This window comes from Balaenoptera musculus, chromosome 6 (genome assembly GCF_009873245.2).
Source record: "Balaenoptera musculus isolate JJ_BM4_2016_0621 chromosome 6, mBalMus1.pri.v3, whole genome shotgun sequence".
NCBI classification, from domain to species: domain Eukaryota; kingdom Metazoa; phylum Chordata; class Mammalia; order Artiodactyla; family Balaenopteridae; genus Balaenoptera; species Balaenoptera musculus.
Genome location: NC_045790.1, coordinates 43,372,835 through 43,383,221, shown reverse-complemented (window position 1 = coordinate 43,383,221; position 10,387 = coordinate 43,372,835).

Sequence of the window (10,387 nt, the reverse complement as noted above, 5' to 3'; positions counted from 1 at the left end):
AGGGGTGCAGTGAACATTGTGGTACATGACTCTTTTTGAATTATGTTTTTTTCAGGGTATATGGTCAGTAGTGGGATTGCTGGGTCGTATGGTAGTTCCATTTGTTGTTCTAGTTCTTATGCTAAGAATCTGAATTGCACTCACAATGTGTACAAAGCATTATTATAATATACGGAAGCACCAGTGTTTGCTGAGAATCACATCAAAGTGAAAATTGCCATAACTCTGTTTTATTCCTGATTATTTTTCTATTTCTTAACTCCTTTCCCCTCAGTGTCCTTACCCTTAACTTTAGTAATAACTATCTTGAATACTTTATGGAGGTAGTGTGAGATGAATTGTTATGCTTGATTTGGACAAATGTTCTTTTAACTGAAGCAGCATACATTCCTCCTCCTTCTGGTATGAGCACCTGTTTTCTTCATTTGGTCCTAACATCTTTATTGTGAGATACAGTTGTGATGCCAATTGTAAAAAGATGTGCCCCACACATTTTTAAAAGTAAATTTTGAGAAATGGATCCCTGGAATTATAAACTTGAATGCAAGCACAAAGACTAAATCTGATGGGGATCTTTCATCACCAGGCAAGCATCTGAAGAGATACTGTTATTAGGTTCCATTACCCAGTCACTGGCACTACTTTCGTTTCTTCCCTTTATTTACCTAGTCATTTGGCTCTTCCTTTGTTGCTTTGTTTCTGCCAGCTATGCCATATTCTTCCAATAAACTCATTTGTTTATTTAAGTTAGCCAGGGCTGGGTTTTGTTTCTTGCAGTTAAAAATCCCTAAATGGTGTAGTGTCCCAAAATAAACTGTGAGTTGGTGAGAAAGGTGTGGTTCCAGGAATTTGTTGAATTAGCCTTGTAAAAGTCACTGAGCTGGTCATAGCTGAGTTTCTTCTGAAAATGGAAATGTTTGGCCTTCTTGATTTTGGAATTTAATTTTACCTCTAATACCACAAAAACATTTCTGGGATAAAATAGAATATTAAAGATGGAAACCCTCTGAGCAAGCTACAGGTATTTACATATAGGGGACACCCTACCAGGTCCATGTCAATGATTAAAATACTCTCCTGCGCTGTCTTGTTAGATCAAGACAACACAGAGGAAATATGTTTGAGGAAATGGCTTGAAACAAATGAAAGCATGGCTAAATTAGATTGAATGGAGAAGATGGATAACTTTTCCCTCTTGAGGGGGACAGTGCATCAGGAAATATTATTGGCAGAACAAATAAGACTTCATTGCTTCTGAGATTTTCTTCTCTTTCTCTAGCCTCCAACTTAAGCAGTAAAAGAGTAGTGAGGACAACTACTCATGAGCTGTCAATTCAGAGCAAGTACAAAGATGGGAAACCACCCCTGAGCTGCACGTAATATTGGCCCCCAAATCTTATCATTCCATCAAATTGTTTTTTGATTTCATATTTTTTTAAAGTGCTAACCTGTTTTATTTCATTTTTATTTTTAAACCATTTTTGAGGTATGATTAACAGATAAAAAGCCTTACATATTTAACGTATAAACGATGAGTTTGGGGATAAGTGTAAACCTGGGACACTATCATCATCAAGCCAAAGTTTCCTCCTGCCTCTTTTATTACTCTGTGTGTGTGTATGTGTGTGTGTGTGAGAGAATAATATAAGGTCGCTTAATATAAGATCTACACTCTTAGCAAATTTTAAGTGTATGATACAGTATTGTTAGCTCTAGAGATGACTCTGTATTGTAGAACTTCCAGAAAGTCTCTGTTTTACGTAACTGAAACTTTGTATCCTTTAAGAATCACCTCTTCATTTTCCTCTCCCCCCAACCCCTAGCAACTACCATTCTAATTTCTACTTCTGTGAGTGACTGCTTAGAGTCCGCATATAAGTGAAACCATGCGTATTTGTCTTTCTGTGTATGGCTTATTTCAGTTAGCATAATGACCATACCTGTTGCCACAAATGGCAAGATTTTCTTCTTTTTAAAGGTTGACTAATATTCCATTGTAGGTGTATACCACATTTTCTTTATCTACTCATCCAATGATGGACATTTAGGTTGTTGCCGTATCTTGGCTATGGATAATGCTGAATACTGTAAATAATAGTTCAGTGAACATGGGAATGCAGATATCCCTTTGAGGTACTGATTTCAATTCCTTTGGATAAGTATCCAGAAGTGGGATTGCTAGTTAATAATGTAGTTTTATTTTTAATTTTTTTGGGAACCTCCGTACAATTTTCTGTAATGGCTATACCAATTTATATTCCTACCAACATGTATCGGTATACCAGGGTTCTCTTTTCTCCTCCTCCTCACCAAGATTTGTTCTTTTTTTTCTTTTTAAATGATAGACATCCTCATGTTAGTGAGAGAAGATATCTCATTGTGGTTTTGATTTGCATTTCTCTGATGGTTAGTGATGTTGAGTACTTTTTCATGGCACTTGTTGGAAAAATGTCTGTTCAAGTCCCTTTGCCCATTTTTTAATCAGGTTATTTTTTATTTTAATTTTATTTTCACTATTGAGTTGTATGAGTTCCTTATGTATTTTGGATATTAACCTCTTATCAGCTATATGGTTTGCCATATGCATGTATCAATTGGTGTATAAATATATTTTCTACCATTGTGTAGCTTGCCTTTCCATTTTGTTCATGAATTTCTTTGCTACATAAAAGATACTTAGTTTGATGTAATCCCACTTGTTTGTTTTTCCTTTTGTTACCTAGGCTTTTGGTGTCATATCTAAAAAATTGTTGCCCAGATCAATGTCAAGGAATTTTCCCGTATCTTTTCTTCTAGGAGCTTTACAGTTTCAGGTCCAAAATTTAAGCCTTTATTTTGAGTTGATTCTGTGTGTGGTGTAAGATAAGGGTCCAGTTTTATTCTTTCACTTGTGGATATCCTGTTTTCCCAACACCATTTATTTAAGAAGATATGCTTGTCTGAAGGAGGTTGCCAAAATCAGTGTTGCTGCATGGTGGTAAGGGCTGGAACCTCTTATTCCAACATCTTGCTGATGTCACTCCTCAAGTTGTTGATAAAAACCTATTATCAGTCTTGGATTTGATAGTTATTGATATCTATTATGAGAGAAGAAATTGTTCCTTTTTAGGGACTGATTTATTAAAGTTTTTAAATGAGACTCATTTATAGATTACTACTCTCTTCCACCATTGTTTCAGAAATAAATTGTTCCAAGCATGGAGGTAGGGTGGGAAGGCATAAACATGTACCATATGTCCTTTTCCTAAGATTCCTTAAAAAGGTATTTTTAAAGGATGTTAAAAGGAAAGTTTTAAAAGGATCTTAAGATTGGAGATAGTGTGTGTGTGTGTGTGTATATATATATATATATATATATATACACACACACACACATATATATATATTATTATTATTTTTTTACCATGGCTGTTATTGATGTACATCTAAAAATCAATCATGTCTTAGGAAATGTCCAGCAAATATGGGACAGAAATATATACATATAAAGGTATAGCTATAAAATATATATAAATATATGTACCAGTATGCACAGAGCAAACTACTGAGTTAACACATGCTTTTAGAAATGGGAAATTAGAGCTTTTATGAAGTAGAACAAAACTTCCAAAAATATTCAGAGCTAATGGAAGTTCTACATCAATGAATCCTATTGAGTTCATTTGAGGCAGTATCTTAAAAGTGAAGTCATAGTTTGTGGAACTCATGATATCTTGAATGATATCATGGGCTCAGTAGGTGTTTAGTCATCTAAGTTGATGATGATTCAGCCACATTGGTACTTAGCCACATTACCTATAGTTTGGAAATGAGATACCATTATCTTTCATTTTCATTTTGCTGAGATACGCTAAATTGTTTCTAAAACAGTATTCATCTTATACTGTAATTAATCTGAAACAGATGCATCTTATACCTTATTTATGTTTTGTAACTAAAATAAGAAGAGGACTTAATTTTAAGTCTGTCTTTTCTATAGGTAATTCCCATAGTGAAAGCATGGAGGGCAAAATTTTAATAAGGAATCAATATTTAAAATAAGTATTCATGCTTATTTTAAATACTATTTATTGACTAAATTATATATTTTGAGAAGAATTTAAAAAAAAATTTTTCCATGGTTCTAATATCGTCCAGTTTGAAGAAGTGGCAGATAAGTGATGAATGATTTGAGGATATGAAAGATTTAGTCGGTGTTCTAATTCTCTGACCTGATGATCCAAGATCAGCATCAATAAAGGGCATCAGGAAGCCTCCCAAGGGTTTATTGAGGGGAGGAAAAGAGCTTTCCTCTTCTTGTGCACAGAAAAGTTTGCACAGTTTTTGGAGAGCATAGTTTTGGTATTCTTCACAGTTTATCAAGTCTTATTATATTCTGCCCTGCTCTATACTATTTTATCCTGTCCTACCCAACCTGACTCTCCTTAACTATGAGTGGAGTTAGGGAAGAGAAGTTATTTCTGAATCTGCATCCCTTGAAGCTACCAGCCTAGGTATTTCCACAACTGGTTCACTAAGAAGCACAGGAAATGATGGGCATGTGTGCAAGAATAATTGTTCCACTTCTAGAAGAATGCTCAAATGTTCCCACAACTGGCTTCGTTTTAAGGGAGGCAGAGCAGAAGGGCTATGTGCTTTTCTGTGCACAAGAAGAGGAAAGCTCTTTTCCTCCCCTCAATAAACCCTTGGGAGGCTTCCTGATGCCCTTTATTGATGCTGGTCTTGGATCATCAGGTCAGAGAATTAGAACAGTGACTAAATCTTTCATATCCTGAAGTCATTCATCATTGATCTGTCACTTCCTCAAACTGGACGATATTAGAACCATGGAAAAATCAAAATAAAAATACATAAAAAATCCCAATCAGAATTATTTTCTGTGCTTGACATCTTATTTAACACAAAGATGGACATCTAAAGAAAAGAGCTCATATCTTTCTTTTAGAAGCAAAATAACTACATGAACATAAAACTGATCAACTTAGCATTGTCCGAGAAATGGTCTAGGGCCAATAATAAAAAATCCAGCTTAACTTTATAAACTCAAAATCTAGTCACAGAACCATTTTATGAAGGTATCAAGATCTTCCAGATCAAAAATAATCCAGAATTCATTAAGTAGTATTCAGTCTAATCTTTTCAGTAAGGCAAGGAAGGGAACAAATATATTTTAGGAAGATTTGGTAGTTAAAAATTGAAACAGAAAGGATATTCTGATTAACTTTCAGTTAACCAAATTGCCTTAATCCATCTGCATTTAGTTTTTAGATTGAAATTTGAGAATTTACTTAAGTGTTAGTGTAAAGGGCAATTCTGAAGTAGGAAAAAAGTAGAAATTTCAGTTAGACAACTTAAAATCTCAGCTCTCTTTCCTAGTTATTGAGTGATCCTGGGTTTCATATCTCAGAGTTTCCATTTTCTTATCTGTGAAACAAGGGGTTTAGACTAGTAGTCACTTCCAAGTTTAAAAATTATATGATTTTAGAGTACCTCTGACATCCTTTTGCTTTTGCTGTTACAATACCTCTCTGCTTTATAGACTGGATCCTTTTTTTTTTTTTTTTTTTTTTTTAAACATCTTTATTGAAGTATAATTGCCTTACAGTGGTGTGTTAGCTTCTGCTTTATAACAAAGTTAATCAGTTATACATATACAATATGTTCCCATATCTCTTCCCTCTTGCATCTCCCTCCCTCCCACCCTCCCCATCCCACCCCTCTAGGTGGTCACAAAGCACTGAGCTAATCTCCCTGTGCTATGCGGCTGCTTCCCACTAGCTATCTATTTTACATTTGGTAGTGTATATATGTCCATGACACTCTCTCACCCTGTCACATCTCACCCCACCCCCTCCCCATATCCTCAAGTCCATTCTCTAGTAGGTCTGTGTCTTTATTCCCGTCTTGCCACTAGGTTCTTCATGGCTTTTTTTTTTCCTTAGATTCCGTATATATGTGTTAGCATACTGTATTTGTTTTTCTCTTTCTGACTTACTTCACTCTGTATGACAGACTCTAACTCCATCCACCTCATTACAAATACCTCCATTTCATTTCTTTTTATGGCTGAGTAATATTCCATTGTATATATGTGCCACATCTTCTTTATCCATTCATCTGTCGATGGACATTTAGGTTGCTTCCATGTCCTGGCTATTGTAAATAGAGCTGCAATGAACATTTTGGTACATGACTCTTTTTGAACTATGGTTTTCTCAGGGTATATGCCCAGTAGTGGGATTGCTGGATCGTATGGTAGTTCTATTTGTAGTTTTTTAAGGAACCTCCATACTGTTCTCCATAGTGGCTGTATCAATCTACATTCCCACCAACAGTGCAAGAGAGTTCCCTTTCTTCCACACCCTCTCCAGCATTTATTGTTTCTAGATTTTTTGATGATGGCCATTCTGACTGGTGTGAGATGATATCTCATTGTAGTTTTGATTTGCATTTCTCTAATGATTAATGATGTTGATGGCAATCTGTATATTTTCTTTGGAGAAATGTCTATTTAGGTCTTCTGCCCATTTTTGGATTGGGTTGTTTGTTTTTTTGTTATAGAGCTGCATGAGCTGCTTGTAAATCTTGGAGATTAATCCTTTGTCAGTTGCTTCATTTGCAAATATTTTCTCCCATTCTGAGGGTTGTCTTTTGGTCTTGTTTATGGTTTCCTTTGCTGTGCAAAAGCTTTTAAGTTTCATTAGGTCCCATTTGTTTATTTTTGTTTTTATTTCCATTTCACTAGGAGCTGGGTCAAAAAGAATCTTGCTGTGATTTATGTCATAGAGTGTTCTGCCTATGTTTTCCTCTAAGAGTTTGATAGTGTCTGGCCTTACACTTAGGTCTTTAATCCATTTTGAGTTTATTTTTGTGTATGGTGTCAGGGAGTGTTCTAATTTCATACTTTTACATGTACCTGTCCAGTTTCCCAGCACCACTTATTGAAGAGGCTGTCTTTTCTCCACTGTATATGCTTGCCTCCTTTATCAAAGATAAGGTGACCATATGTGCGTGGGTTTATCTCTGGGCTTTCTATCCTGTTCCATTGATCAATATTTCTGTTTTTGTGCCAGTACCAAACTGTCTTGATTACTGTAGCTTTGTAATATAGTCTGAAGTCAGGGAGCCTGATTCCCCCAGCTCCATTTTTCGTTCTCAAGATTGCTTTGGCTATTCGGGGTCTTTTGTGTTTCCATACAAATTGTGAAATTTTTTGTTCTAGTTCTGTGAAAAATGCCAGTGGTAGTTTGATAGGGATTGCATTGAATCTGTAGATTGCTTTGGGTAGTAGAGTCATTTTCACAATGTTGATTCTTCCAATCCAGGAACATGGTATATCTTTCCATCTATTTGTATCATCTTTAATTTCTTTCATCAGTGTCTTATAATTTTCTGCATACAGGTCTTTTGTCTCCTTAGGTAGGTTTATTCCTAGATATTTTATTCTTTTTGTTGCAATGGTAAACGGGAGTGTTTTCTTAATTTCACTTTCAGATTTTTCGTCATTAGTGTATAGAAATGCAAGAGATTTCTGTGCATTAATTTTGTATCCTGCTACTTTACCAAATTCATTGATTAGCTCTAGGAGTTTTCTGGTAGCATCTTTAGGATTCTCTATGTATAGTATCATGTCATCTGCAAACAGTGACAGCTTTACTTCTTCTTTTCCGATTTGGATTCCTTTTATTTCTTTGTCTTCTCTGATTGCTGTGGCTAACACTTCCAAAACTATGTTGAATAATAGTGGTGAGAGTGGGCAACCTTGTCTTGTTCCTGATCTTAGTGGAAATGGTTTCAGTTTTTCACCATTGAGGACAATGTTGGCTGTGGGTTTGTCATATATGGCCTTTATTATGTTGAGGAAAGTTCCCTCTATGCCTACGTTCTGCAGGGCTTTTATCATAAATGGGTGTTGAATTTTGTCGAAAGCTTTCTCTGCATCTATTGAGATGATCATATGGTTTTTCTCCTTCAATTTGTTAATATGGTGTATCACATTGATTGATTTGCGTATATTGAAGAATCCTTGCATTCCTGGGATAAACCCCACTTGATCATGGTGTATGATCCTTTTAATGTGCTGTTGGATTCTGTTTGCGAGTATTTTGTTGAGGATTTTTGCATCTATGTTCATCAGTGATATTGGCCTGTAGTTTTCTTTCTTTGTGACATCTTTGTCTGGTTTTGGTATCAGGGTGATGGTGGCCTCGTAGAATGTGTTTGGGAGTGTTCCTCCCTCTGCAATATTTTGGAAGAGTTTGAGAAGGATAGGTGTTAGCTCTTCTCTAAATGTTTGATAGAATTCACCTGTGAAGCCATCTGGTCCTGGGCTTTTGTTTGTTGGAAGGTTTTTAATCACAGTTTCAATTTCAGTGCTTGTGATTGGTCTGTTCATATTTTCTATTTCTTCCTGGTTCAGTCTCGGCAGTTTGTGCATTTCTAAGAATCTGTCCATTTCTTCCAGGTTGTCCATTTTATTGGCGTAGAGTTGCTTGTAGTAATCTCTCATGATCGTTTGTATTTCTGCAGTGTCAGTGGTTACTTCTCCTCTTTCATTTCTAATTCTATTGATTTGAGTCTTCTCCCTTTTTCTCTTGATGAGTCTGGCTAATGGTTTATCAATTTTGTTTATCTTCTCAAAGAACCAGCTTTTAGTTTTATTGATTTTTGCTATTGTTTCCTTCATTTCTTTTTCATTTATTTCTGACCTGATCTTTATGATTTCTTTCCTTCTGCTAGCTTTGGGGTTTTTTTTGTTCTTCTTTCTCTAATTGCTTTAGGTGCAAGGTTAGGTTGTTTATTCGAGATGTTTCCTGTTTCTTGAGGTAGGCTTGTATTGCTATAAACTTCCCTCTTAGCACTGCTTTTGCTGCGTCCCATAGGTTTTGGGTCGTCGTATCTCCATTGTCATTTGTTTCTAGGTATTTTTTGATTTCCCCTTTGATTTCTTCAGTGATCACTTCGTTATTAAGTAGTGTATTGTGTAGCCTCCATGTGTTTGTATTTTTTACACATCTTTTCCTGTAATTGATATCTAGTCTCATAGCGTTGTGGTCGGAAAAGATACTTGATACGATTTCAATTTTCTTAAATTTACCAAGGCTTGATTTGTGACCCAAGATATGATCTATCCTGGAGAATGTTCCATGCGCACTTGAGAAAAATGTGTATTCTGTTGTTTTGGGGTGGAATGTCCTATAAATATCAATTAAGTCCATCTTGTTTAATGTATCATTTAAAGCTTGGGAATAGGAACATACATATCGATAATTACCTTGAATGTAAATGGATTAAATGCTCCCACCAAAAGACACAGACTGGCTGAATGGATACAAAAAGAAGACCCATATATATGCTGTCTACAAGAGACCCACTTCAGACCTAGAGACACATACAGACTGAAAGTGAGGGGATGCAAAAAGATATTCCATGCAAATGGAAATCAAAAGAAAGCTGGAGTAGCAATTCTCATATCAGACAAAATAGACTTTAAAATAAAGAATATTATAAGAGACAAAGAAGGACACTATATAATGATCAAGGGATCGATCCAAGAGGAAGGTATAACAATTGTAAATATTTATGCACCCAACATAGGAGCACCTCAATACATAAGGCAAATACTAACAGCCATAAAAGGGGAAATTGACAGCAACACAATCATAGTAGGGGACTTTAACACCCCACTTTCACCAATGGACAGATCATCCAAAATGAAAATAAATAAGGAAACACAAGCTTTAAATGGATCCTTTTTAAGAACAGACATGAGGGAGTCTTCAGTATTTAGTGTAGAGAGCAATGCTAACATACCAAAAATGTAGAGTAGTTCTTTTTGTCATTAATTTAAAGTAGCAAGACTATAGATAAGATTTTTGATTTTATACACTCTGGACACATTAAGCTTTTACTTTCTTTTACCCAAAATTCAGAACTTTGTAAATAAAATATTATTAAAACCACTGAAAATATTCATGATCCATTTAGCCAACAAAAGAAATCAGTTTTGTATGTACAAGAATAGCTTTTCTCTTGCTTGTGTAATTAAGCCTTCTTACTTTCGTATGTTATTTGTAAATGTAATCAATCACAATCAATCTAAATATCCAAAAGACAAAATATTTTACACAGGGAAATTGCAATACTATTAATATAGAAACTCAACATGAGACAAAATACTACCTTTAGTCAGGTTTGTGTAAAAGGCAGTGAAGTCAGCTTAGAAAAGTCAAGTGGGAGAAATGAGACTGAGAGGAGAAAATGCCAAGTGTGAGCAATCTATCCAAAAGAAGAGACTGACATTGTTGGTTACCACTTATCTCCCTCTGTCCTTGTTGGCAGAGCTTGAGTTTAGAATGCACTTATAGTATGGACATGTGACCTACCC